This window comes from Panulirus ornatus, chromosome 66 (assembly GCF_036320965.1).
Source record: "Panulirus ornatus isolate Po-2019 chromosome 66, ASM3632096v1, whole genome shotgun sequence".
NCBI classification, from domain to species: Eukaryota; Metazoa; Arthropoda; class Malacostraca; order Decapoda; family Palinuridae; genus Panulirus; species Panulirus ornatus.
Window position 1 is genome coordinate 18,308,278 of NC_092289.1, and position 27,765 is coordinate 18,336,042.

Genomic DNA, 27,765 nt, shown 5'->3' on the forward strand with positions numbered 1-27,765 from the left:
GGGGAGGAGGCTTCACCTTGGTTGGATGCAGGTGTTGGTAATGGGTGTCAGCTTTGCTGGGAGTTTTTTTTTTTCCCCTTGCCGCTGTGTCCGTCCGTGGGCCACCGTTGGGACAGCAGCCGTTAGTCTCGGTGTTATGATGTGTCCGATCTAAGGTGATTGGCTAAGGAAGGGTAGTTGGGTACTTCGTGATCATTACGCGATTAGCTAGGGAAGTGTAGTTAGGTGTTTTGTGAGTATTACATGGTGTTATAGGAGGAGGGACCCGTGCGACCACCCCTCTGTCCATTTTCGAGTCGGTTCTCTCTGTTCTGAAGTCGGTTCTGTCGGTTCTGTCTGTTCTTAGTCGGTTCTGTCTGTTCTGAAGTCGGTTCTGTCTGTTCTTAAGTCGGTTCTGTCTGTTCTTAAGTCGGTTCTGTCTGTCCTTGATTCTCGGTTCATGTCTCGTGTATGGGTTGGTGGATGACACAGATTTGACAATGTGTGTGGCTATGTATGTGGCCTGGATAGGATACGAATAGTAAGTGTTGGGCGGAAGATAGATGGCCGTGTGTGTGTGTGTGTGTGTGTGTGTGTGTGTGTGGAATGAAGCCGAGAGCCAGTGAGGTGCCCTTAGGTGAAGCAGTCCCCTTGTTCTGTGGCGCGGCATATGGCCAGCCTCACGCCCTTCGCTGCCTGTCCCTCCGGCTTCTGACGCCCACTGTGCCCCGCCTCGCCCCGCCCGACCTCGTCCGCCCTCTAACCTCTGACGCCCAGTCCGCCCCGCCCAGCTAGACCACCACCACCTCCTCCTCCTCCTCCTCCTCCTCCACTGCCGCGCCCTGTTCTTCGCACATAGGCCTCCCACCTGCGTATCTAGACGAGCTGCTTAGATGCGTACATCCACGTATTAATACGTAATTACGGACATATGTGTCCATATGGGCTTCGTGGAAATCAACACGTAATGAGCCAGGACAAAGAGATGGTATTAGTATGCAAACTGGAATTGTTTGTGGCCCTCTCGTGATTGACGCTTGATATGTTACTGCTGCTTCTGCTGCTGTTTCGGGTGCTGTTGGCGGCGGCGCTGGTGCTGCAACAGCTGCTGTCGACGCTGTCGACGACGAGTGACAGTTACCTGCTGGCGGGCGTGGACCTCGCCACAATTTTGCTCCTCCCTCAATCATAGCAGTTGCTCCAGGTGTCTTTGGGCCCAGGCGGGGGCAGCGTTCCAGCTTTGCGACGGCCTTTCCCTTTCCTTTTCTCGACCCTCTCTGGGAGTTTAAGCTTGGCTACCCCTTCCCTCACCCCTCCAGCCAACCGTCTGTGGGTCTTGGCTCGCCACCAGGAGCGGGACCCCCTCATGAACAAACTGGTATTTCAGGTCCCAGGCATTTCTCCTCGTCCTATAATTCCTCATCACGGTAGGGCGGGAGGGGCGGCGTGTGTGTGTGTGTGTGTGTGTGTGTGTGTGTGTGTGTGTGTGTGTGTGTGTGTGTACTCAGGGGCTCTCTTGGGGATTTTTTTTTTTCTACTGAGGGTGCTGCGTGAGAGGAGGGGCGTTGTTTCACCCACATTCCTGGTCCCATGGTTGGGTCGAGGAGCCTCCTCCTCCTCCTCCTCCTCCTCTGTCGGAACTGCTTGGCGTTTTCAAGCGAAGCTTGGGAGGTAGGGTAATCTGTACCTCTCCGCTCTCCCCCGAGTTGCTGTTCTCTCTCTCTCTCTCTCTCTCTCTCTCTCTCTCTCTCTCTCTCTCTCTCTCTCTCTCTCTCTCTCTCTCTCTCTCTCAAAAGTCTTCGAATCCCCGGGGCGCATATCCTTCCTTCCACTGCTCATGTTTTCTTCATCTCTTTTCCTCCCCACTGTTCCTCCAACCGTCCATGCTTCAAAGACGAGGGATAGTATATCATTATTTCTTTTTTTTTATGATACTTTTGAAAAATGAATTCTTTTTTTTCACAAGAGTTGAGGATGAACGTTGGCGTTACTGGTCTAGACCTGGAGCCATGGTTGTGTGTGCATGGGCGTTCCCTGGGAGTGAAGGGATGAGGTTATGTGAGGGAAGACCTCCAGCCATGGTAGTGTGTGCATGGGCGTGCCCTGGGAGTGAAGGGGTGATGGTTATGTGAGGGAAGACCTCCAGCCATGGTAGTGTGTGCATGGGCGTGCCCTGGGACTAAAGGGATGAGGTTGTGTGAGGGAAGACCTCCAGCCATGGTAGTGTGTGCATGGACGTGCCCTGGGAGTGAAGGGATGAGGTTATGTGTGAGGGAGGGAAAAATATCAACGCGAAAACAGAAGCGGATTCTGGAAGACATGAAGGAGTCAGGGGGAACCATAATGGTTGGGAGAGGTAAGGTGGTGTGTTTAAGTGGGTGCTGTGTCCCTGGTCTCGGTCGGCCGACGTAGGAGTGTAGCAAGACGGGGAAAACAACAACAGAAACCGCAATCCTACGTTGGTGTAACACTGCCTCCCTCGGTGACTAGCACCAGCGACACTGGGCGAATGTCGCAGTATTTACGAAATGCCTCCGCTGCGCCGTGCGGAACCAGCGCGGCGAGTTACATGAGGTATCTAGATACGAAATGGTGATAATTGGTCCAGGAATTTCAGAAATATAATGCAGGTCAGATATGAATATATATATATATATATATATATATATATATATATATATATATATATATATATATATATATATATATATATATTCTCCTATGAGTCTTGTGTCTCCCCTGATGATGTGATTATTACACGAAAGTGCACTTGGGAACTTTTCGTGTTTCATTTTCCCCGTGGACTCATAGGAATATCTTGATCACGCGCAAAATTGTGATCCTTTCCAATATATATATATATATATATATATATATATATATATATATATATATATATATATATATATATATATATATATATATTTAACGTGATGTCAGACCAGTGATCTTTCAATTCAGCGGAGTAGAATCGATCCCCGATTTCGACACTTGGAGGGAGGAAACAGGTCGTATCAGCTGCCTGTTTGTGGACGCGAGTGTGGGGGGTTTGCGGTGGGGGTCGGAGGATGTAGTAACCTGCTGGAGCTGCCTCTCTCTCTCTCTCTCTCTCTCTCTCTCTCTCTCTCTCTCTCTCTCTCTCTCTCTCTCTCTCTCTCTCACGGCTGCTGCTGGCCACAAGTTACTAAGTGGCCGGGAAAGTGACACGCCGCGCCGTCTGCCCTCCAAGCGTCGCTCACTGCTGCCGACCAGGCTGGGCGGCAATGCGAGCGAGCTACCAGTGAAAGCGGCCTTGTGTTGTTACAGTAAGCGCCCGTGGTGGGCAGCGGGGTGGGTGGGTGTCTGTCTGTGTGGGCTGGGTGAGTTGTGTGGGGGGGATGGGGAAGGAGGAGATCCAGATTGGCGGCTAAGAATAGATGGATGATCGTTCGTGAGGTGATATATATTTATATATATATGAATTTGTACCTTTATCCGTGCGCGCGCGCGTGTGTGTGTGTGTGTGTGTGTGTGTGTGTGTGTTTGTGTGTTGCTTTATATTTGTTTGAATAACTGTCGACCAGTTTATGTCTGTCCGTCTTTTTGTGTGTGTGTAGACACACCAAGTAGGGACCTGGGCGGACCATTCAGCCAGCCCACCTGCGTTGGATTGTGGGCTAGACGCCTCTCTGGCAATAAGTACCACTTTACTTACTACATCTCTGCAAGTGAAATTGATAAGTAAGACACATGAGTTGATCAGGGCTGGTTGTCCACCTGGTTGTAATGTATGTGAGGTGGTTGTCAGGAGGTCTTTTGGTTCTCGTTGTGTACGACCTTTCAGCACGACTGGACGACCCTTGGGCACGATTATACGACCCCCTCGAGCACGGCTGTACGACCTTCGAGCACGTCTGGACGACCCTTGAGCACGATTATACAACCCCCTCGAGCACGGCTGTACGACCTTCGAGCACGACTGGACTACCCTCGAGCACGGCTGTACGACCTTCGAGCACGACTGGACTACCCTCGAGCACGGCTGTACGACCTTCGAGCACGACTGGACGACCATTGAGCAACAATATACGACCCTCGAGCACGGCTGTACAACCCCTGAGCACGACTATACGACCCTTGAGCACAAAAGCACTACGTTTAAGTGTGATGGCTTTGGCCTCTGACTTAATCCTGAGGGGGGTCAGGTCAAAGGCCAGGTTTTCAGACCCCGAGCATCACATACTTTTATGGGCAAAAGGGGGGGGGGGGCCGGAAAGCTTTTACCCTGCAGGTTGTGCATCCCCAATCCTTTCAGTGTCCCCGTTGCCAGCCAGCTGTAGGAAAACATTGGTTCTAAGAATCACACGAAGAAAATATCTTTTACAGTTAAGCCCCGTGAGATCCTCGAGACATAGAGTGTACACCCTGAGCACCAGAGAGTCGCACTGACACCTGTCGTATATCTGGAGGTGGAGTAACTACTGGCAGTTATGTAGCGGTGAGGCCATCCCGCTGACCAGGGTAACACTAGCAGGATACGCTACGCCAGCAGGATACGATACACTATCAGGATACGCTACGCTAGCGGGATACGCCACACTATCAGGATACGCTACACTAGCGGGATACGCTATACTCTAGCTGTGCTTCTCAGGTTTGATTGAACCTTCATACGGGGAAAACTTGTATTCGTAGAAGCTTCGCCTGAATTACCGTACTTTGACGTGGAAGTAATGTCTCACCGTGCACTGCGCGGCGTGGGCAATAATGGCCCATTGTTCCTCTCTGATCACTCAAGCTGTTTAAGGCCTGGGCTTTGCAGATCTTCGTATCCCTCTTCAGCCTGACTGATGAGGTACGCTGAGAGAGCACTAAGTCTAGTGGTGCGCTCTTGACTTTCATCAGCGGGCGGCCCATAATGTGAGTAATATTTGCTGGAGCGAGTTGAAAAAAAAATGTTTCAGGGGTAGTGGTATTCGCAGAGATGAAGTCAGCTTTCTCTTATTTTATATATATATATACGCATGTTTACCAAATGGCGTCCTGGCTTCGTGTCTTCGATGTATATCAATTGACTGTTATATTTCTCTCTTGTGTCTCCCCTGATGATGTGATTATTACACGAAAGTGCACTTGGGAACTTTTCGTGTTTCATTTTTCCCGTGGACTCATAGGAACATCTTGATCACGCGCAAAATTGTGAACCTTTCCAATATATATATATATATATATATATATATATATATATATATATATATATATATATATATATATATATATACACACGCCACCGCGGCATTTTGTGATTGAGACTGTGTTATTGCGCAGTCTTTTATGTATTTTGTCCAGACGTTATGGAATGATTTTGTGAGTGCGGTTTGTGGGAAGCGTGCCTTGCAGAATTGTGAACGTGTGAGTGTGTTTCTCTCTCTCTCTCTCTCTCTCTCTCTCTCTCTCTCTCTCTCTCTCTCTCTCTCTCTCTCTCTCTCTCAAGGCTGCGCCTCAAGAGAATACAGCACTGGATTCCTTTTTGTTGCAGAGCCGACGCCAGAAGTATATCTCGATTTACGCTTGTAATGGTCCGGAGAGAGAGAGAGGCCCGGATCTGAGGTGAGGTAGCCAGCACTGTAAGACCTGTGTCGTGCGGAGGGGCTTGTATGGTACCTTGTGTTTATGCTACGACGGCGAGCGGTGGGGGACAGGTCTTCTCTCCTCTCATCGCCTCGGATTTGGGCCAGTCTGTCGCGTCGATGTTCCTCTGTTTTTTTTCTTGCATGAAGCCAGTGATACCTACGTCCGATTGAGGGGAAGGGTACCAGACTTCAGTGCCTCGATTTACGGTGGGATTATTTCCAGCAGGACACACACACACACACACACACACACACACACACACACACACACACACACAGAGTAGCGTATACTCTGAGCACAAAGCTGTCGTCCCTGGAGTGATTTGGAGTTCCACGGGAGAGGGAGCAGTGGTGTTTTGAGTGGTGGGGGGCCAACCTCGAAGCACTGCTCGCCCTCCGCATCTTTCTTGAGCCTATTTTTTCGTTGATACTTTCGCCCATTATTTTTTTTTGACCATCGTCGCTACGACCAAGCACCCACCCGCCCAGGGCTTCCTCCAAACCCCAGGTCAGTTTGGGTTGGTAGAACGTGAATGAGCACGACGGCACAGCTGTTCACCACGACGGTACAGTCGTTGACAGCAAGTGCTACTACAACCCCCCACCCTCCCTTTTTGTGCCAAGCGGTACAATCCCCAAGAGTTAATAGGCTCGACCTCTGACCTGAGTCTTGATGATGATGAGGTCATAGGCCATCACACCCCCCCAGGGTTCTTGTGGCGTGCTCGAGGGGGTGGGTGGGTGGGTGGGGTTGTTAAAGCTCCAAGAAGGAGGAGGAGGAGGAGGATAGGAAGAGAGAGGCACAAAAGCACACTTGGTTGAATGTTCCAAGACAGGCTTGACCCATGTTGCCACAGTACCCCTAGCTGGTTGGTGGCTCTCTCTCTCTCTCTCTCTCTCTCTCTCTCTCTCTCTCTCTCTCTCTCTCTCTCTCTCTCTCTCTCCGAGCTCAGAAAACATCCTCCGTGTTATCCGTCTTCCATTTACCGGCCTCCGTTGGTTCTCGGGGGCTTGGTGTGGTGTCCCCATCCCCCCACACCGCCGCCGCCTCGGTAACCAGCCAAACGAGCCGTTCTCTTGTCCCTCTCTGATCGGCCTGGCTGTGTCAGCGTTGCAGGACGCGGCACACAGGGGCCTCGCCCCCTCCCCGGATGTGCCCTACGGAACGTGGATGGCCAGGTACAGGTCCTGATAACCTGGTGAGTGAGTTACTGTTAGTTCCCTCGTCCGGAGTGGGTGCGTTACGTGGAGGTGGTGGTTTGGACAGTTCGGAACCTCAGTACCTGTTTTCTTTGTTTTTGTACGTGTCTGCGTAGTTTTAGTGGAAATTTTTTTTTTCTGAAGGTCTCTCGTGTTTGCCTTGTAAATAACGAATAGTTCCCGAGGAACAATTCCTTTCAAAATTATGTATATATATATATATATATATATATATATATATATATATATATATATATATATATATATATATATATATGGAGTCACCGCTCCGAAGGACTTCGGTCCAATGATTTCAAACGCTGCCATTAGTTTCGGTCTTTGGCAGAGCCATTGAAGGTTGTTGAATGGTCTTTGCGCGTTTCACGACACACTCATCAGTCTCGCCTGTGTGTGTGTGTGTGTGTGTGTGTGTGTGTGTGTGTGTGTGTGTGAGCAGACCACGGCATTCAACCCTGGAAGGTATGAGTGGCTTATGAGGTCTCAAAAACCTTTGAAAGGGTCGTCGCTCTGTCCCATCCTCTTAAGCGGGAGGTCGACAACAGAGGTGCCGCTGTGCGGGCGGGAGGGAAGGTAAACAGATATGTGATTAAATATCATCATCATGAACTAGTCGAGTACCGCCCTAGTACACACACACACACACACACACACACACACCTTCTGTTGTCTTTAGTATGTTTATTTCCGCTGTATGTTTTCAGCCTATTATTATTATTATCATTGTTATTATAATTATTATTATTATTATTATTATTATTATTATTATTATTGTTATTATTATTATTGTTATTATTATTATATGAAGTGGGCCGACTGGACTACTTAGCTCAGATGTATTCTCTCTCCTGAAAAAATAAATGAATTATTTCCATTTAATCTGATTGAGTCTTTAGATTTAGATTTAGAAAAGAGGATTTTATCGTCCAGGCACAACATGAATGATGTGCATCAGGTGACGAGGTGTGTGTTGGCATGATGATGTTCAACTCATTCATCCAGCTTAAGCAGTTATAGCCGGTGGTCATGGCTTAAGCAATTATAAGCGTATGACGCCGGTGGTCGTGGCTTAAGCAGTTATAAGCGTATGACGCCGATGGTCATGGTTTAAGCAGTTATAAGCGTATGACGCCGGTGGTCGTGGCTGAAGCAGTTATAAGCGTATGACGCCGTTGGTCATGGCTTAAGCTGTTATAAGCGTATGACGTCGCTGGTCATGTGTCTGAAAGGATTAGTTATTCGCAATGTGTGCGTGATACGTGAGTGACTTTATTGATTGATTTATCCATTCATTTATTCTCTTGACTTTATTGAGTGATTTATCCATTCATTTATTCTCTTCATATATATTTATTCATTTACATATCTAGCTATTCATTTTGTATATTCATTGGTGTGTTTATTTATTTATTTTGTTTGCTTTATGGTATATTATTTATAGTTTAATTGATCATATATTAATTCATTTATTCATTCGTTTATTTGTTACAGTGGCTCTCCAGTCACACTGTATTGATCAAACAATGGAGAAGGGCTTGACCACCCTGTGTTGCAGCCGTGTGGCTGTGGGATATGCAAATTTTTTTGATTCAATGAAGTCCCCTCGTTTACATGTTAAGGCCCTGCTGGAGGTCTTGCTAATGCATGATTGCAGTAGCGTGAGTCATTAGTTTCTTTCGAAAGGCATTCTTTTTTTTTTTGTTTTTGTTTTTGTTGTCCTTTAATAGAGTCAGGCAGTGTGAGTCATTTGTAGTTAACTTGTTCAAAGGATAGAGCTTGGAGGAGTGGGGCGTAGGAGGACAGTGGCTGGGAGGAGGAGGAGGAGAGAGGAGAGAGGAGGAGGAGGAGGAGGACAGTGGCTAGGAGGTGGAGGACAGTGGCGGTGTCTGGGCACATTCTAGGAGGGTGAGTCATGGGTAGAGTTACTGTGCCACACTGAGGCGCCTCTGTGGACGCTCAGCTCCGCTGTGCTGGTGCGGGAGCCAGCAGCACACCCCCGAGCCTGACGCTCATCCACCGGGCCTGGCATCACCCACCACTTGGATGGCTGGGATGAGTGAGGCACTCACCCACTTCATCCAGAGCCGGGATCCCGGCCTGTCCCAGGATGATGGATGAGGCAGTTCCCTTCTTCATCCACTGGCTGGTTTGCCCCCTTTGGCTGCTGGATGAAGACTCTTCCTTTCATCCACTGGCTGCTGGGTGAGGTACTTCCCTTCACCCACTTGTATGTACGGAGAGCTAGTCTGACATGGGTGAGGCGAGCTGTGGCGCTGTCTGTGGTGGGTGGTATGGAGGGTTCCATATACTGGCTGTCTGCAGTGGCTGGTGCGGAGGGTGACACGCTGGGGTCGACTGCGATCAGCGTGGAGGACACTTTGCGACTGGCTGGGTCGACGTGAATAGCTCTGGTCGTTGTGGAGTGGGTTGTGCAAGGAATGGCCCGCCGGTGTTTTGGAGTATAATGAGAAAAGGAGCGGCCGTCTCCGTGTTCTTACCTCTGGCGGGTATTGTGTGGCCGATGAGGGTAAGAGCAAATGTGAGTGACCACTTTTGCTTTCAAAAGGCAAACATACACCCACGGACTGGTTGATGGACACTTCTCTCTGAACGTCTGATGACCGTAAATACAGCTGAGTTATGGAGGCATATGATGGGGAACCATTTTTTTTGTTGAAATGGGCTAAAACTGGCGCGCGGGGGTGAGGGGTGGGTGGACGTTGGGGCGAGTAGAATATTCTGCGAATTACAGCCATCAGCGCGTTGATCGCTAGTGAGAATACCTCCGTGGACGAGGCTTGGGGGGTGTGGCGGTGATCTGTGGCACAGCTAGTGTGCTGATTATTGTTATTTGCACAGGTAGACGGTGCGCGCGCGCGCGCGCGCGCGCGCGTGTGTGTGTGTGTGTGTGTGTGTGTTTTAGAAAGGTGTCTTCGTGTGGCTTTCCTCTGGGGTCCTGGAAGGAAGACATCTTTAAGAGCAAGAGGTTTTCTCATGGAGGGAGCTGGGAAGAGGAGGGTGGTGTTGTGCTGGGTGTGAACACTCCAGCTGGGTCTTCACGAACATCATTACCCGCTGCAGCAGTGCCAGTGTCCTTAGGAAGAGCGGCAGCACCAGTGGGAGTGTCCTTGGTAAGGGCAGCAGCACCAGTGGGAGTGTCCTTGGGAAGAGCAGCGGCACCAGTGGGAGTGTCCTTGGAAAGGGCAGCAGCACCAGTGGGAGTGTCCTTGGAAAGGGCAGCAGCACCAGTGGGAGTGTCCTTGGAAAGGGCAGCAGCACCAGTGGGAGTGTCCTTGGTAAGGGCAGCAGCAGCAGCAGCAGGATAGTTGGAGCGGTCAGCCGAGCCACAGTGGAGCAGTGGATGGTGTCAGCTGGTGTGTCGTGGCTCGGGGAGCCCGCCCCCGGTCACCCGTCTCCATCTGATATACTCCCCAGGACGGTATCACCCCGGGGGCGATACCGTCCCCGGCCGGCTTTCGTCCCTTGGGGTGATGTATATCGTCCTCGGGTATCTCCCCTGAGTGACATCGTCACCTCCGTCACGCTATCCGCTCACCCTTCCCCCGCTGCGATGGCCAGCAGCAGCAGCAGCAGCTACCGTAGTATTAGCTGCCTCTCTGCCTCCTCCCCCACCACCTCCACCCCACGCTTGCCCCGCCGCTACACTGGGGCAGCTCACCCCTACGCCCCTCCCTCCCTCCCTCCCTCTCTTCCAGGCCACCGTGAGGGAATGTGTTTATTCTCGCTTAACCCGTTGAGCACGACGGGACGACCCTTGAGAACGACGCTACGATCCTTGAGCACGACGGCTTCGACCCTTGAGAACGAGGTTACGACCCTTGAGCACGATGGTACGACCCTTGAGCACGACGTTACGACCCTTGAACACGACGTTACGATCGTGTTCAAGGGTCGTGCCCGTCGTTCCCAAGGGGTTAGTATGCCGGGGGGGGGGGGATGCATTGGCGAGGGTGTCGACCACTCGCATCGCTTGACCTTGTCTTGTGATCACGTTGGCGGGGGGCGGCGGGCGGGGGTCGTCGTAATGCATGGTTCTCATGGCTAGCTCGCTCGGGGGAATGTGGTGAATGAGAGACATGTTCCCAGGAATGTGGTGCGTGAGAGACTTGTTTGCCCAGGGAGTGTGGTGAATGGGAGACTATGTTCCCAGGAATGTGGCGAGTGAGAGACTTGTTTTCTCATGGGGATATATATGGCGACATGAGACGTATTCTCGTAAAAGTATGATGAGTGGGAGACGTGAATGTGGTGAATGTGGTGAATGAGGCACGCTCTCAGGAGTGTGGTGAGTGAGGCACGGTCTCAGGATTGTGGCGAGTGAGGAGACCTGTTTTCTCATGGGAATATATATGGCGACATGAGACGTATTCTCGTAAAAGTATGATGAGTGGGAGACGTGAATGTGGTGAATGTGGTGAATGAGGCACGCTCGCAGGAGTGTGGTGAATGAGGCACGCTCTCAGGAGTGTGGTGAATGAGGCACGGTCTCAGGAGTGTGGTGAATGAGGCACGCTCGCAGGAGTGTGGTGAGTGAGGCACGGTCTCAGGATTGTGGCGAGTGAGGAGACCTGTTTTCTCATGGGAATATATATGGCGACATGAGACGTATTCACGTAAAAGTATGATGAGTGGGAGACGTGAATGAGGTGAATGTGGTGAATGAGGCGCGCTCGCAGGAGTGTGGTGAATGGGAGACTTGTTTTCTCAGGGAAGGAGCGGGGTGTGGTGACTGGGTGGTGACTTGCGCTCGGTCGGTGTGGTGAATGAGAGAGACGTACTCACGGGCCGTGGTGCTGGGAACTGCGTATGATGTTCAGCCTTGTTCAGTGTGCGTAGTAGTAATCAGGGCGGGAGATTGGGTAAAAGGAGGCGGAGGGGGAGGGGGGGATGGGGTGGGGGGGGGAGATGGAGCCCCAGGCTCTGGGAGCTATGTGGAGGTTGGGGATCGAGGGGGTGCGTGCACGGAGGGGGGGGGGGCTCTTTAAGGGAGGTATGTGGTAGTGGTTACTCACTAAAGGGCGAGGCAATGCTGTTTGTGGGTGGTGGTGATTTGGGATGGAAGAGAGAGAGAGGGGGAGGGCAGTGGGAGTTAGTGGGATGTGGGGTTTGAATGGCAGGCGCTGAGGGGAGGCTTGTTGTAGAAATGGGATGTAGGGAGAATGACATGTGGAGTAGGGATGAGTTGTAGGGTGGATTATAAGTACAGGGAGGGGGAAGGGAGAGGTGTAGGGTGTGGAAGGGAGTTGGGTGATGGGCGTGGGATGGAGAAAGGGAGGGAAGGGAGGGAGTAGGCTTAGGGGTGGTGTTGGGTGGAGAGAGGGAGGGAGAGCGTAGGCTGGGGTGGGTGTGTAGGGTGGAGGGAGTGAGGGAGGTAGTAGGGTAGTGGGGGTGTGTAGGGTGGAGAGAGTGAGGGAGGGAGGTAGTAGGCTGGGGTGGGTGTGTAGGGTGGAGGGAGTGAGGGAGGTAGTAGGGTAGTGGGGGTGTGTAGGGTGGAGAGAGTGAGGGAGGGAGGTAGTAGGCTGGGGTGGGTGTGTAGGGTGGAGAGAGTGAGGGAGGGAGGTAGTAGGGTAGGTTAGGTGTGTAGGGTGGAGAGAGGGAGGGAGAAAGTAGGCTGGTGTGGGTGTGTAGGGTGGAGAGAGGGAGGGAGAAAGTAGGCTGGTGTGGGTGTGTAGGGTGGAGAGAGTGAGGGAGGTAGTAGGGTAGTGTGGGTGTGATTAGGGTGGGGAGAAGGAGGGAGGGATGGTGAGCAGGTAGGCAAGTAGGTTGACGGGAGGGGTGTTGTAGCAGCTGACGGCCAGTCCTGGAGTCGGACGGGGGGAGGGCCACTTTCCCTACCGACACCTTGACCCACACCACACCACCCCTCGCTGCTCGCTACCCCAGGTCATTCCGGCGAAATCGTAAATGTATACCTACTTACGTAGGTACCGTAACCGTAGGTACTCGTACATAGATACTATAACCGTAGGTATTAACAACCTAGGTACTATAACCATTGGTACTATGACCATAGGTACTCGTACCTAGGCACTATAACCTCCACCACCTGAATTTCTGTGCCGTGTTGGCCCGTGGCTGACCACCGCACTCTCGTGGGGCCGCTCTTTCTCGGTGTTAGTCTCCCATGCTGTGTACACTCGTCGATCGCTCACATCCCATTGCTCTCTCGCACACTACTCTGACCCACCCACCCAGCCTACCTGTACCTTACTCTAACCCAGCCTACCTGTACCTTACTCTAACCCAGCCCACCCATGCCTTAACTCTGACCCAGCCCACCTATGTCCTTCTTAACTCAGCCCACCTTTGGGCCCCTCCCCTCAATGCTAGGGAAGTTGTGTTCCTCCCCTCGAAGCTAGGGAAGTTATATATCCCTTCCCTAGATGCTAGGGAAGTTGCGTTCCTCCCCTCGAAGCTAGGGAAGTTATATATCCCTTCCCTAGATGCTAGGGAAGTTGCGTTCCTCCCCTCGAAGCTAGGGAAGTTATATATATCCCTCCACTCGATGCTAGGGAAGTGTGACATTGTTTGTCCACCCTCTGCATGCTGGGTAAAAGTTATCGTCTTTCCACTCGATGCTGAGGTTGTCGCAGTTTACTCCAGTCGAGGCTGAGGTTGTTGCAGTTTACTCCAGTCGAGGCTGAGGTTGTTGCAGTTTACTCCAGTCGAGGCTGAGGTTGTTGCAGTTTACTCCAGTCGAGGCTGAGGTTGTTGCAGTTTACTCCAGTCGAGGCTGAGGTTGTTGCAGTTTACTCCAGTCGAGGCTAAGGTTGTTGCAGTTTACTCCAGTCGAGGCTTAGGTGGTTGTAAATTACTCCAGTCGAGGCTTAGGTGGTTGTAGTTTACTCCAGTCGAGGCTGAGGTTGTTGCAGTTTACTCCAGTCGAGGCTGAGGTTGTTGCAGTTTACTCCACTCGAGCCTGAAGATGTTCCTCCACTCTGCGCCACGGATCTTGCCGTTACTCTCCTTGATGCCAAGGAAGTATCGACTCGTCCCGCCGCCATTTTTTGGCGGCCCCAGCCAGGCATTTTTAGAACATATTTGTATCAGTCGACGAGTTTTTTTTTTTTTCTCTTTCTTTCTTTCTTTTTTTAATTGGCGATGTGCAAACAGGCGTGGGCCATCAGCGCACGGCGTGTTTGTCATGTCGAGTGGCCATTGACAATTTTGGGGAAAGCTTTATCAAGCTTTGGGGGGGAAATATTTCGCTCCCGGGGAGGGGGCGGTTTCATTGGAACAAGGCCGAACTTTACTGACCATTTTTTATTATTTGATTGCGCTAGAGGGAGGGGGTGGGGGGGGGGGGAGCACGCTCGGGGACAGTCCTCCTGCATGATGCGGGGGTTCTCTCTCTCTCTCTCTCTCTCTCTCTCTCTCTCTCTCTCTCTCTCTCTCTCTCTCTCTCTCTCCTTTCTTTACTGAGGCGGTGGAGAACTCTCTCTCTCTCTCTCTCTCTCTCTCTCTCTCTCTCTCTCTTCTTTACTGTGGCGGTGGAGAAAACCTTTATATTACCTTGCGAACTCCCAGCGGTCTTTTCAAGCTCACGTTAGGGGAGGTGTTCGTCGGTCGGCCAGGCTTCTGTGCAGCCCCTGGGAGAATGCGCAGCATTTTTCACTGCAACCTGGTGGGAATGGAGGAAGGAGGAAGGAGGTGAAGAACTTCGCAGTACTTTACCGAACTCCCCGAGAGTAAATTACCGGAACTTTTTTGAGGGGGAACGGTGAGGTTGACTGATTCGTTGTATTTACCCACGACCGGAGTTGATTGGGGGAATTATAGTGTTACGGGTCGTATGCTCGAGTTGTGTTTCGCTAGCGGTGGTTAGAACTGGTGGCGGTGGTCTTCGCTGGAGTTGGTGTCGCGTTCGGCTGACAACAGCCATCGTCTGTCTTTGTAAAATGTTAACGTAATGAATAAACAGAGTTGATGCTGACTCATCCTACACGTATTATTCAGCTTTACCTTCGTATTTTGTATTACACGTTGCGGAAAAGAGTGAAATCTCTCATTACATACAAGGAATTTAGAGAAGTATTCAGAGCTTTGATGTTTAGTTTTGGTGGGATGATGATGACGCGCTGGGGGCCCGACCACCCCCTTTGGCTAGCGGGTGACGCTTTGAAAGTAGGTTTTTTAATTTTAAGGACCCTGTACTCAGCTCTTAAGTATCCGACCGTAAATGGGTGCTATTACTCATCATCGTTAAGGGTGCGACCGTCAGTCTGTGTGTGCGCGTGCTCTCGTCAGCAAGGGGTCTGCCCTTAAGGGAGTGTTAGCGCTCAACGTTAAGGGTCTCGCCTTAAGGGAGTGCCAGCGCTCAACGTTAAGGGTCTCCCCTTAAGGTATCGCCAGGTCTACTGGCCGGGGATAACCTCTCTTGGTAAAGTCAGTCCCCCAGAGCGAGCGGCGGGAGAGGGTTGTCGCCCAGAGCGAGCGGCGGGAGAGGGTTGTCCCCCAGAGCGAGCGGCGGGAGAGGGTTGTCCCTCAGAGCGAGCGGCGGGAGAGGGTTGTCCCTCAGAGCGAGCGGCGGGAGAGGGTTGTCCTCCAGAGCGAGCGGCGGGAGAGGGTTGATCTCCTCACTATCGCCTGGACTCAACCAAGGGAGGAGGGGTTTTGTCCCTTATAGAAAATCATTATTCGGTATTAAAGCTCAGCCCTATTCTGCATCGGTAGGGCGCGAGGGATTTAAGGTCTGGCCTCTCCTCCCACCACCACTACCCCCACCCCAACACAAGAATAACGCCTGCACTTAACCGCCGAAGCTCTGGCGTATATAACTGTCAGCGAAGATGGCGAAATCCACGAGGGAGGGGAACGAACCATCCACTCTGCCGCTGTGGGGGTCGCCCAGAGCACGACGCAGGTACCAACAGCTTGATGGATCGGAGGGGAAGGGAAGTGCCATTGGGCAAGGAAAGAGAAGTTAAAGTTTAATTCCAGGATTACCTTAGCTTAACCTCTGTACGTCCTGTATATAGATGGGGTGATGTGGTAGTTGTGTCCAGACAAGAGAGGGGTTTATTGCACGACTGCATCTGTACGATAGCGGGTCACCAGTGGGGCATGACACGTGTAGCGAGGCAAAGTGCAGGTGTGTGTCAGGTGTGTGGTGGCTGTTTGCGAAGGGGCACGGAGCTTGTCGCGAGGAGAAGTGCAGGCGTGTGTGTGTGTTTGTGTGTGTTTGTGTGTGTGGGTGTGTGTGTTAATGGAAGCGTCAGGTGTGAGTGTGTTGCTCTGGGGAGAATGTGGCAAGTTGGGGTGTTGGTGGGGAGGGCACCACAGCACGTGATGTGCCAGGGTGGTGGTGGGGGTGAGGGGTGAAGGTCGTGGACCTGGTACTGGTGTCACCCCAGGGTCTTGGGACCTAGGTCTAGTGATTGCCATATCCAGGTCATTGTTGGTTGTGACCAGGTCAGGGTGGCTGTGTCAAGCCGACAGCGTGCAGGTCATGGCACTGGTCTCCAGGTCACGGTAGCAGTGTCCAGGTCATGGTGGCAGTGTCCAGGTCACGGTAGCAGTGTCCAGGTCATGGTGGCAGTGTCCAGGTCGTGGTGGCAGTGTCCAGGTCACGGTGGCAGTGTCCAGGTCACGGTGGCAGTGTCCAGATCACGGTGGCAATGTTCAGGTCACGGTGGCAGTGTCCAGGTCACAGTGGCAGTGTCCAGATCACGGTGGCAATGTTCAGGTCACGGTAGCAGTGTCCAGGTCACAGTGGCAGTGTCCAGGTCACGGTGGCAGTGTCCAGGTCACGGTGGCAGTGTCCAGGTCACGGTGGCAGTGTCCAGGTCACGGTGGCAGTGTCCAGGTCATGGTGGTACTGACCTGGCAGTGTGCCCTCCAGGGAGCTCCGTCTTTTTCCTGGGTTGGTCTTCGGTTGAGTGGCATTAGACCACAGTTTAAACGAGGCACAGCTGGGCACAATGCCACGTTGACCACGGCTAAACGAGACGGACAAGAGACCTCAGAACAGCATCGCATTCCCCCTTCAGGTCAACGAGACAGACCTGAGCTGAAACGCGTTAACCTCAGTCAAACGAGAGACCGCAATTAGAAGAAAAAAAAAAAAAGAAATCCCACGTTAATCTTAGTTCAACGACGGACAGATGGTCGTCCAGGCCTCACTCACGACCTCTTGATTAGCGAACGACCTCCAGGTGGTCCACAGGTAGGAGTGGGGGTAGTGGCAAACCTCTCACAGATCAGATGAAAAAAGAAAACGAGTCAACCGCTTGGCCAGCAGACTCTTGGCTGAGATTTGTGACTTCCCCCTGACTGGTTGCCCCTGGACGCTCATCCCTTCTGACCTCGACGTGACCCACCCCCTCTGGCTGCTCTGGCGCCCCGTCCATCCTGACCTGACGTGACCGACCCCTCCCTGACTCGTCTCCCTCGACCTGACGTGGCCTTGACACTCCATCGTCCCTCCTCACCCGACGTCGAGTTGACCTTGGCCCATACCCCACACCCCTTTCACGACCCGTGAACCAGGCCGTCTTGACGCCCCCGTCTATCCTGACCTTACATGACCTTGCATGACCCTGGCTGCTCTCAAGTCCCCTAGTCCCGTCTGAAAAAAGGGGGGTAATGTTATTGGCAATGATAACACAAGAGGGTCAGAGAACATTGAAAAAAAAAAGAAAACATGAAGAGATATGTATCCAGAGCATCACAGTTAATACATGGACCAAATCTATGGTATACAGAATGTACCGGCTTTATCACTGATGCGTTGGAAGGCCTCGAGAACCTCAGAGAGGAGAATGCGTACGACGCACAAGACGCACACGACTTCGAATGCCAGGCCCATGAGCCTCATGCAGTAGTGTCATGCGTGACGAGTGCTCAGTGCATCATGGACCTGGGTATGGTAAGAGAAAGTGTTCCCAGGAACGTCCATCCGTGCCGGGGCGACGCCGCCATCAGGTACTTGTAGTCCTGAAATCACTGATCCCCGTTCAAGTGTGTGTGTGTGTGTGTGTGTGTGTGTGTGTGTGTGTGTGTGTGTGTGTATGTGTGTGTGTGTGTGTGTGTGTGTGTGTGTGTGTGTGTGGACGATATGCAGAGCTCAGACGAGACTCGGAATGCTGCTGAATAATACCCAGTTGAGTCACCGGGGTTCTCTCTCTCTCTCTCTTTTTTTTTTGCCTCCTGTGTCTGGGCTGAGCCCAGTGGCCGTTGGGTTGGGTCGTTGGTCGACCCGAGCTGGTGGAAGCCGCGGCCCGCAGGCCCACATAGTCCCCCCTGCCCCCCCAACAGCCAGGCTGGTCTGGTACACACTTTGTAGGTACTTGCCCAGAGCACTCGTGAACTTTTCTCTAGGGTCATCGTTTCGTGGAACCCTGTCATAGATACACTTGTAACCTACACACTTTCTGGCAGTTGACAGTATGACACTGTCTGGGACAGAGGCATTCCGGCAGTGACAGTATGACACCGCCTGGGACATAGGTGTTCTGGCACTGTCTGGGACAGAAGTATTCCGGCAGTGACAGTATGACACCGCCTGGGACAGAGATATTCCGGCAGTTGACGGTATGACACCGCCTGGGACAGAGGTATTCCGGCAGTTGACGGTATGACACCGCCTGGGACAGAGGTATTCCGTCAGTGACAGTATGACTGCGTGGCACCGTGTCATACACTGGTGTTCCCCAGGCTTCTGACGGTGTTTATTGCCACAGCTGCGGGGTGTTTCAGCGCCTCGTCTAAGGTCCTGCCTCCGCACGGGTGAACTTGGGGGGCGAGAGAACGGTGTCGACCCTTGCAACCCCAGTTCGACCACGTCAAGTGGGGTAACGGGTGAAGGGAACAGTATCGGGACGGGACATGAACACGATCAGGACCCCTTCTTTTTTTTCTTTCTTTTACGTCCGTCATTTAAGGGTGTCCACAGGCACTGGCCATGCCACACTCACTCACCGACCTAGGTTTCATCGATCACGGGAGGTGGGCGTCGTTGGGAATAGGCTCTCCTGCCGTGGATAGGATGGGGGAGGGTCAGTTTTGACTCGGAGGGCGTTGCACGAAACTGATTTGGGAGTCGGAGAGAGAGAGAGAGAGAGAGAGAGAGAGAGAGAGAGAGAGAGAGAGAGAGAGAGAGAGAGAGAGAGAGAGAGAGGATTATCGTATGAGTTGGACAATGTATCTCATTGTCAGAAGAATACTAAACAGTTCTCCCTCCTCCTCCTCCTCCTTCTCCTCCTTTCTCAGCTGCTCCCCCCTCCCTCAACTCCCCGGTTGAACCTCCACCCTCCCTCTCCTCCTCCTCTTGCTCCATCCTCCCAGGCTAGCTGGCTGGGTGAAGGCGTTGCTGCGCCGGGGAGATGGATGACGGGATAAACGTGAGGGGGGGGGATATTATATTCTGGGCGACAGTGGCCGCTCCGGGAGGCATTAGCAGATCCTGAATGGTGAGAAGCTGCCGGGGGTGTGTGGGATGGGGTGTGGGGGATGTGTATTGGGGTGCATGTGGTGGAGATGCGCACGGCGGCAGTGGGCTAGTACAGGTTTGGTAAGGGACAGGACGTGGTGTACTGGTGAGAGAGAGAGAGAGAGAGAGAGAGAGAGAGAGAGAGAGAGAGAGAGAGAGAGAGAGAGAGAGAGAGAGAGTATGTAGGTAGTGGTGGTGGTGTTGGTGACGATGGTTGTTGGGGAATACCAGGGCATCATGGGGCCTTCCTCTTTGACGACGACCCGTGCCTCCTCCTCTCCTTTTGAGACCACTTCTCCCCCTTCTCTCTTCTGTCACGTGATGGTGTGGGCACGATGCTCGTATAGATGGTGACGTGGAGAACGCGCGTGTGCGCGTGTGGCTGCCCAAATTACGAACCTTTGTGAAGGAGGGATGGAACTGGCGAAAGTCGGAAGGGGTTGGGGAGAGGCGCGTGTGGTCGTCGTGGCTTTGTATGACGAGAGGTTGAAAGCCATGCGCATAACTTGCCTTCAAACCTCTTTTCAGCATGATGGTCGGTACGACTCGTGGGGGGTCTGGTGGCCTGACCCTCAAAGGTCGGGGCTTCGTTCTCGAGGGTCGTACCGTCATGCTTAAGGGTCGTACCGTCGTGCTCAAAGAGCTGTACTGTCGTGCTCATGGGTTCGTACTGTCGTGGTCAAGGATCGTACCGTCGTGCTTATGTCGTACTGTCGTGCTCAAGGGTTCGTACCGTCGTGCTCAAGGGTTCGTACCGTCGTGCTCGTGTCGTGCCGTCGTGCTCATGGGTTCGTACCGTCGTGCTCATGGGTTCGTACCGTCGTGCCCAAGTGTCGCACCGTCGTGCCCAAGTGTCGTACCGTCGTGCTCAAGTGTCGTACCGTCGTGCCCAAGTGTCGTACCGTCGTGCTCAAGCGGTTTTTTTTTTAAATATTCAAAAGACTCTGTGAAAGTGTTCATTATCGTGATTGTAAGCTTTGAGCTTCGTAATGGCACTCGTCCTGTGCACCGCCAGTCACAAAGACTCACAGGAATTCACAGAGCAGTCTTAAGGAACGTAGAGTGTTGCCTTGGGAGGTTCCCAGTCACAGCTGCGTAAAAGAAGTCCTCCTGGGAGAGTTGGAGCTGCCGCGCCTGAGATAGAAATTGACAGGAGAAACGTCCAAGTTGATAATCTCTTTCGAAAGTAATGCACTCGTGTTTTACGCCAAAGAAATCGCTCTCGAAGTAGTTTCAAATCCTCTTTTAGTCTCCGGACGACAAAACCAACCAGGAAAAACAGGAGAAAAATATGGGATGAATCTTATTTTCCTTTAATGATGCAGAGACCGTGATGCACCACGCCATGATCGCTGCAGTCGCCCCACTCATATCACACCGAAGCTGAAGTGTTAAAAACGTATCTGTGTTGGGCCGCTGTGGTACACCGTGCGCTGCCATGGACCTGGATTTGCCAAATGTAATTGCAGCATCAAACGCTTCCAGCGAAAAGAAATCAGCTGTGATTTAGCCGCGGTGCACGGGAGAGGAAACAAGCAGTGATTTAGTTGCGATACATTGGAGAGGAATCAGCAGTGATTTATATGTGATACGTTGGAGAGGGACCAGCAGTGATTGAGCTGCGATAGAGTGAAGAACTGGCTGTCATTTAGCTGCAAATACAGTGGAGAGGAACCAGCAGTGATTTATTTGCGATGCATTGGAGAGGAGCCAGCAGTGAGTTAGCTACGATACAGTGGAGAGGGACCAACAGTTATTTAGGTGCGATGCAGTGGAGAGGGACCAGCAGTGAGTTAGCTACGGTAGAGTGGAGAGGGACCAGCAGTGATTTAGCTGCGGTGGAGTGGAGAGGAACCAGCAGTGATTTAGCTGCGATACAGTGGAGAGGGACCAGCAGTGAGTTAGCTACGATGCAGTGGAGAGGAGCCAGCAGCGAGTTAACCACGATACAGTGGAGAGGAGCCAGCAGTGATTTAGCTGCGGTGCAGTGGAGAGGAACCAGCAGTGACTTAGCCACGATTCAGTGAAGAGGAAACCAGTAGTGAGTTAGGCGCGACGCAGCGGGCGTCATTCGTGCATGCCAGATGTCATACGAATGTCTGGGGAGGTTGACGACAAGGGAAAGTCAGAGATAGCACGCCCTTACTAGCACGCCCTTGGTACGCTCCGTCGTAAATGGAGTGCAGGGTGTGGTATGGTACGGGGGCTGCTGTGGTTAGTGTGTGAGGGGGTTGGGGGGCGGTACAACGCGCAAGGGCTCTTGAGGCTCTGTTCCTGTATGGTAGTAATTAACTCCTGTAGTTTTTCTTCGTTTTCTTTTTTTTTTTTTTTTTTGTGTTCGTATAACGACGTGTGTTCCACAGCGCGTGTTGCGCCAGCGTGGTTTTGTTCATTGTTCGTCATGGCCGTGGTGTGTTGAGAGAGTCTCTCTCTCTCTCTCTCTCTCTCTCTCTCTCTCTCTCTCTCTCTCTCTCTCTCTCTCTCTCTCTCTCTCTCTCTGAATAAAGCCCACATAATCCGTAGTGCGGGAAAGGAGAGACAGATAAGAGGACCTGCTCCTGAGTGCGGTCCTCACCCGTCCGTAGCGCCGCAGTCCACGAGAATATGTGGCAGGGCAGAGCACATACACGGACGGACGGACGGACGGACGGACGGACGGACCCGCGGGTGAGTGGGTTGGAGTGGGTTGGGGTGGGGGGAATGTATTCGCTAACGAACTAACTTCATAAGTCTCATGTTTTGCACTTAACGACGTCAAACTTTCTTCCGACTTCCTTAAGAGGGAAAAAAAAGATGAGAGAGAGAGAGAGAGAGAGAGAGAGAGAGAGAGAGAGAGAGAGAGAGAGAGAGAGAGAGAGAGAGAGGGCCGCCCGCGCTATGTCGACTCAAAGTAACAAAAAGAAAACAGAAAAGGAAAAAAGAAAGCAGATGTTGGCTTTGGAGCACTTCGAATATCCCGGTGGTTGGGGACACTCGTGTGTCTATTGAGGGGGTTGGGTGTGTGTGTGTGTGTTGGAATAGTTCGCGTTGACATCGCCGTTTGAGACCGCGGGCATGGCAGACCCTCGGGTAATATATAGTGAACATTTACCGGGCCGTTCAGACTCGGGACCGACCCCCGTAAAATGGGGCGAGAGCTCCGGGGCCTCCTCCGACTCTTGCCTGGTCGGAACGTACGTACACGATACCGAAGAGGTGGTGGTGGTGGTGGTACTAGTACCTTTACAGTTTTCGGGCGGGAGGGAGGAAAGGAACTCCTCATCCACAGTCGAACGGTAATTCCCCCGGGAGCGAGAGAAACGCCGAAGCGAGGGGAACTAACCAGTCATCGCATGGAGAGGGACAAGAACCCGCCTGCCATCCCCCCCATGGAGCTCAGAGTGCGTTTGCACGACACAGGTGCCCACAGCGAGTGTCCTATGCAACAGTATGCATTCTGCAGTGTATTAATAGCCGGGTCGTGTGCAATGTGCATCACTGTTATGTCATTCACTAAAGAGCTTTTGAAATACGTCACTTCCCACGTTGTGGTGACTGGGATGTGGCAATCTCATCCATGCGATGGTGTGTGTGTGTGTGTGAGTGTGCGTTTCGCTTTCCCGCAGACGGGCCCGAGTTTACATACAGATCAGCGCGTTGTGCGGTGTATGATTTCCACTGTATGACAGGCCCGGGCAGTGTGTTCGTGGCACGCTGCCACTAAACATCAGTTTACAGCTACGTGGCAGTCAAGAAACTACAGGAATCGCTACGCATGTATTGAAGATCTGAAACTAGTATTGCCACCCTCACAAGTCTCGACTTTTCTGATCCTTACAGAGTAGAAGGAACAGTTTCAGAGTCGCCTGGACACACACACACACACACACACACACACACACACACACACACACACACACACACACACACCCGAGGCTAAGTGGTTTTTCATCGTCCAGCCACGACACGAAGTGTATATATGTGGGTCATGATGGCATCTCCCTATGCGTCCGTCAGCCTGTCCCTCTGCACGTCTGTGGAGACAGTCAGTATTCTTAGTACATCATCCACCTCCTGTGGTGCTGGTGACCAGCTGTGTAGATATTGGGCGGACACGGAGCTCTAAAGAGTTTCTTATCCTACAGGAAAACGGGTATTTTTCTTCGTAAAATCTGCTTGTGTAATTCATGGGTGATGGACGATGGGGGGGAGTGCGAATTTATAACTTAATGCATGTTTACCAGAGGCACATACCATCGCATGCAAGCAAATGGTGATGGATTAATGGCTTCATAAATTTTCATTTTACCTTTGTTTTTTTGTGTCACTCGTGGTAGGAACATGAGGGAGCACGAGTGCCTCTGGTTCACATTGTCTCCAAGATTGACTTACACTTGGAAATTACTTGATGCACAACGCGAGCCTGTTCACGGCCCATGGTATGGTGTCTAAAAGTCGTTTGGGTCATCGTAACCGCAGGATGACCAATGACTGGCAGACTGACTCAAGACCTCTGTCAAAAATCGGTATCTCTCGCGACGTTTCAGTCGTCTGGTTGTGCTCCCAGGTGTGTGTGTGTGTGTGTGTGTGTGTGTGTGTGTGTGTGTGTGTGTGGGGTCAGCAGCAGACCCATCCCTGGAACCCGACGCACCCGGTTCTATAATGTGACTACGAAAATTAATTACCATCGTTTGCATGCTGGAGGGGGGAGGGCGGATGGCGGAGGATGACATAAAAAAAAGAATAAAGAATTGCTTTACATGTTTACGTTTGAAAGACTAATGTTTTTTTTTTTTTCTATTTCAGGTGAGTGAGTGAGTGAGTGAGAGACGGACGGGCTGGACGAGGGTCACCAAGAGTGAGTAATACCGCAAGGAGGTCGCTTCTTGTGGGTTGGTTGTGGAGGTGCTGGTCGCGCCTCGCACTGGTCGCGCCTCACACTGGTCGTGCCTCACACTGGTCGCGCCTCGCACTGGTCGCGCCTCACACTGGTCGTGCCTCACACTGGTCGCGCCTCACACTGGTCGCGCCTCACACTGGTCGCACACCCGATTCCCTTTTGATATCATGTGGATTTGTAATGTCCATGTTATATGTGATATGTGTTATGTGTCTAGGTAACTACGTCTCGTGAAAACTCTGGGAGTGGTGTGTGTGTATGTAAGATGACAACAGGCATTTTGACTCTTCCTCAGACGTCTTGTGGTCTGAGTTTGAATTTCTCGTGTTGGTGGCACAAAACCGAGAGCCCAGGTTGATTCGTTTTTAATTTCTTTTCTGTAGTATATAAGTGAAAGATTAAGGAAAAATCTGAGTGTGTCATAGGGAAAATAAAGTTTACGTATGTGTTAGTCAGATTCTCGTAAAGATATTTTTTAATCCAGAAATACCTCTTGGGGTAAGCTTCGAATTGAGACATACACCTCAAGTGAATGAATGGTTCTGTGATGTAAAAACTGTGACGTAAAGGACAACAGCAGCAGAGATATATTTTAAGTGTTTGGATATAGTGGTCTGGCCTAGTGATTCTCAACCAGGGTACCTCCCCTGTGGTGTACATAGCCTGGGTACCTCCCTTGTGGTGCCCCATGGGCCTGGTGATTCCCCCGCGTGATTACCTCCCCTGTGGTAAACCCCCTTGCCTGGTGATTTCTCATGCACCTCCCTTGCGGTACCCCCCCTCAGTGGTTTACCCCATAGAGTGTCCTTTGTACTGTGCCCCTCGTATATAGATACCCGTGTGTGATGCTGGGCATCATACACCCCTATGGTGGCCATAACGTAATCTTCTGTATAAAAGTCCTCTGTGTCGTGTCTCTATGTACGGCTGGTGTTGTGTCGCGCCCTTCTGTGTATTATAGCGAGCCCGGCCCCAGCAGCGGAAGACTAGACGCCTCGTTCGTTTCATCATGGACTACGGCCATCTCCTCCCTACATTAATTAACGTGGGAGTGTGGTGGCTGCATGCATGCCTGCCTTCTTCCCTCCACCACCCACAGCAAGTTTGTGGTGGGCTGAGGTACCATGTGTGTGTGTGTGTGTGTGTGTGTGTGTGTGTGTGTGTGTATGGACGCTACCACACCAATTTAATCTTTTTTCTTTTTCCTTTTTTAACGCAAATTTCAACACAGGCCGCCACACATTTCCCGTGGTCGGAAAAAAAAATAAAATGGACGCAAAAAAAAAAAGTGACTATCGGCGGGTCTCTCGTTCTCTATTGTGTGTGTAAAAAAAAAAAAAATAGAAAACAACAAAAAGTGGGTGGTGGGTAGGTCGTTTTTACCGCAGGATGTACAAGGCTAATGTGGCTCTTTCATCCTAGAAGAATGAATTACATGTATGGTTCAACCCGTTGTTGTTGAAGTTATTTTTTTCCCACATGATGTACACGGATGGTGTGGCTCCCTCCATCGTAGGGGTGTATGTGTGTGTGTGTGTGTGTGTGTGTGTGTGTGTGTGTGTGTGTGTGTGTGTGAGGCAACTCCAGGCGTCGTGGTGGTGGTGGTGTTTGTACCACAGGATGAACACGGGTCATGCCGCCCGGGAAGACATCATACGAACCCCAGTCTCTCGTTTCCTTTGCCGACGACTTTACTCTTTATTCCACTTATTCTCGGTCCGTACCTTCCTTTACTTCCCTCTGTTATTTACTTGTATATATTTCTCTTTTCTTTTTTTTTACGTCTTCATTGTGAGGTTGTGACGTCACCTCTTGCGCAGCGACGTCCGTATCATCCCCCGCTGCACCGCTGCTCATTTTTTTGTCTGCCGTTGTTGACCCCCCCTCCTCTGCGTTCAGGTTCCTGCCACCCAGGCGTCTTGTGCCCCGAAGGGCGTGCCTGCCGGAGGTCGGCACCGGCTGGCAGCAAGGGTCAGTAAATGGGTACTGTACCTTGAGGGACGTAAGCAGGTGTGTTGTTCCCCCCCCCCCCCCCTCTCTCTCTCTCTCTCTCTCTCTCTCTCTCTCTCTCTCTCTCTCTCTCTCTCTCTCTCTCTCTCTCTCTCTCTCTCCTGTCTCATTTTCACGGCATTGCACGGCAGCCCCTGATTCATCAAGCAATTTTTTTTTTTGTGGGGGATGGATTTTCTGCACTCCCCGCTGATTACCTTGACGGCGGAGGAGGGAGGTGGGAGGAAGGAAGGAAGGAAGGAAGGAAGGAGAGAGAGAGAGAGAGAGAGAGAGAGAGAGAGAGAGAGAGAGAGAGAGAGAGAGAGAGAGAGAGAGAGAGAGAGGAGCCCTGAGCCCCACTCCTGATTTGCGTGTTCCTTACAGTTTATGGTAGCGGTGCTCGGCCTAATTACCCTCCCTCCCCCCCTGCGCTCCTTACGTAACAGTGTGTGTGTGTGTGTGTGTGTGTGTGTGTGTGTGTGTGTGTGTGTGTGTGTGTGTGTGTGTGTGTGCCTGCATCTTGTTGATTAACAGGCAGGGCTAATGGTTAAGTCTCCCGTATTGATCTGTGGAGCGGTTGTGACCTAACCCGTGACTTACTCCCCCCTCTCTCACGGGGTCTTCTGTGTTGGGTCTAATGTGGTCGAACCTTACTTATTAATAAACACATATTTGGGGGGTTTTCTTTCCTCTGTAGTGAGTGAAGTTTTATGGTTTTTTAGTAGTGTGGGAGGTTGGATTTTTTTTTTCATTGTTTTTTTCTTAAACCTTAATTGGACTTGGCCATATTACATGCTGGTGGACGGAAATGGCACAACAACCCCGTTTTTTTCTGTCAGTGGTTCGTGTTTAATGGTTGATCAGCGGTTTCATGAGTGGTGGAAGCCAGCCATGCCCCTCCCAGCATAAGGCAAAAATGAACGTAAAATACGATATGTTTATTTATGATCTTTTCACGTGTTGTAAGGGTAGTTTGCCTCCCCCCGCCCCCCTTAACGTATACCTTAACGATGGTTTCGGAGGCGTTTTACCACTACAGCTTAGTCTGGGACCTGACCTTACCTTACCTTACCTTATCTTACCTTACCTTACCTTACCTTACCTTACCTTACCTTGCCTTGCCTTACCTTACCTTACGATCACGTCGGATGTGTTCTACCCCAGCAGTTCAGTGTTGAACCTCCCCTCGCTGCACCCGTACCGTACGATGGTGTCGCAAGCCTTTTTCCCTACCACAGCTCGGCCTGGGACCAAGCTGCCGTCTCGCTCCTCTTGCTGGGCCAGACTGCTGGAGGCCGCGTCATGTCGACCACCAGTTTAAGGCGACGGGATATCGCTGGTCTGGAGGACTGACAGTTACTCCGACTGTACGACCAGAGGGAGAGGGTATTGGGAGGAGGAGAGGTTGGCAGGGTGGAGGGGGGTTTTGAGAAGCAGGGCACCAGGAAGGAATACATGATTGTGGAGGTGGTGCTCCAGTCACAACTTGCCACACTGCCACCTCAAACCACCCTCCCATCCTTGTTGGTGTGGTGCGTATCTCAAACCTTATGGTGTGTGTGTGTGTGTGTGTGTGTGTGTGTGTGTGTGTGTGTAGGTGGTGATGGTGGTGGTGTGTGGTGGGATTGTGTCTCTAA

The 27,765-nt window shown here is 51.7% G+C and overlaps 1 protein-coding gene across 21 annotated transcripts in view; it reads left to right on the plus strand.

Moving 5' to 3' along the window:
* The window catches only part of pyd (zonula occludens-like protein polychaetoid), a 430,922-nt gene that overhangs the window by 278,506 nt on the left and 124,651 nt on the right, over positions 1-27,765 (plus strand). The window lies entirely within an intron of this gene.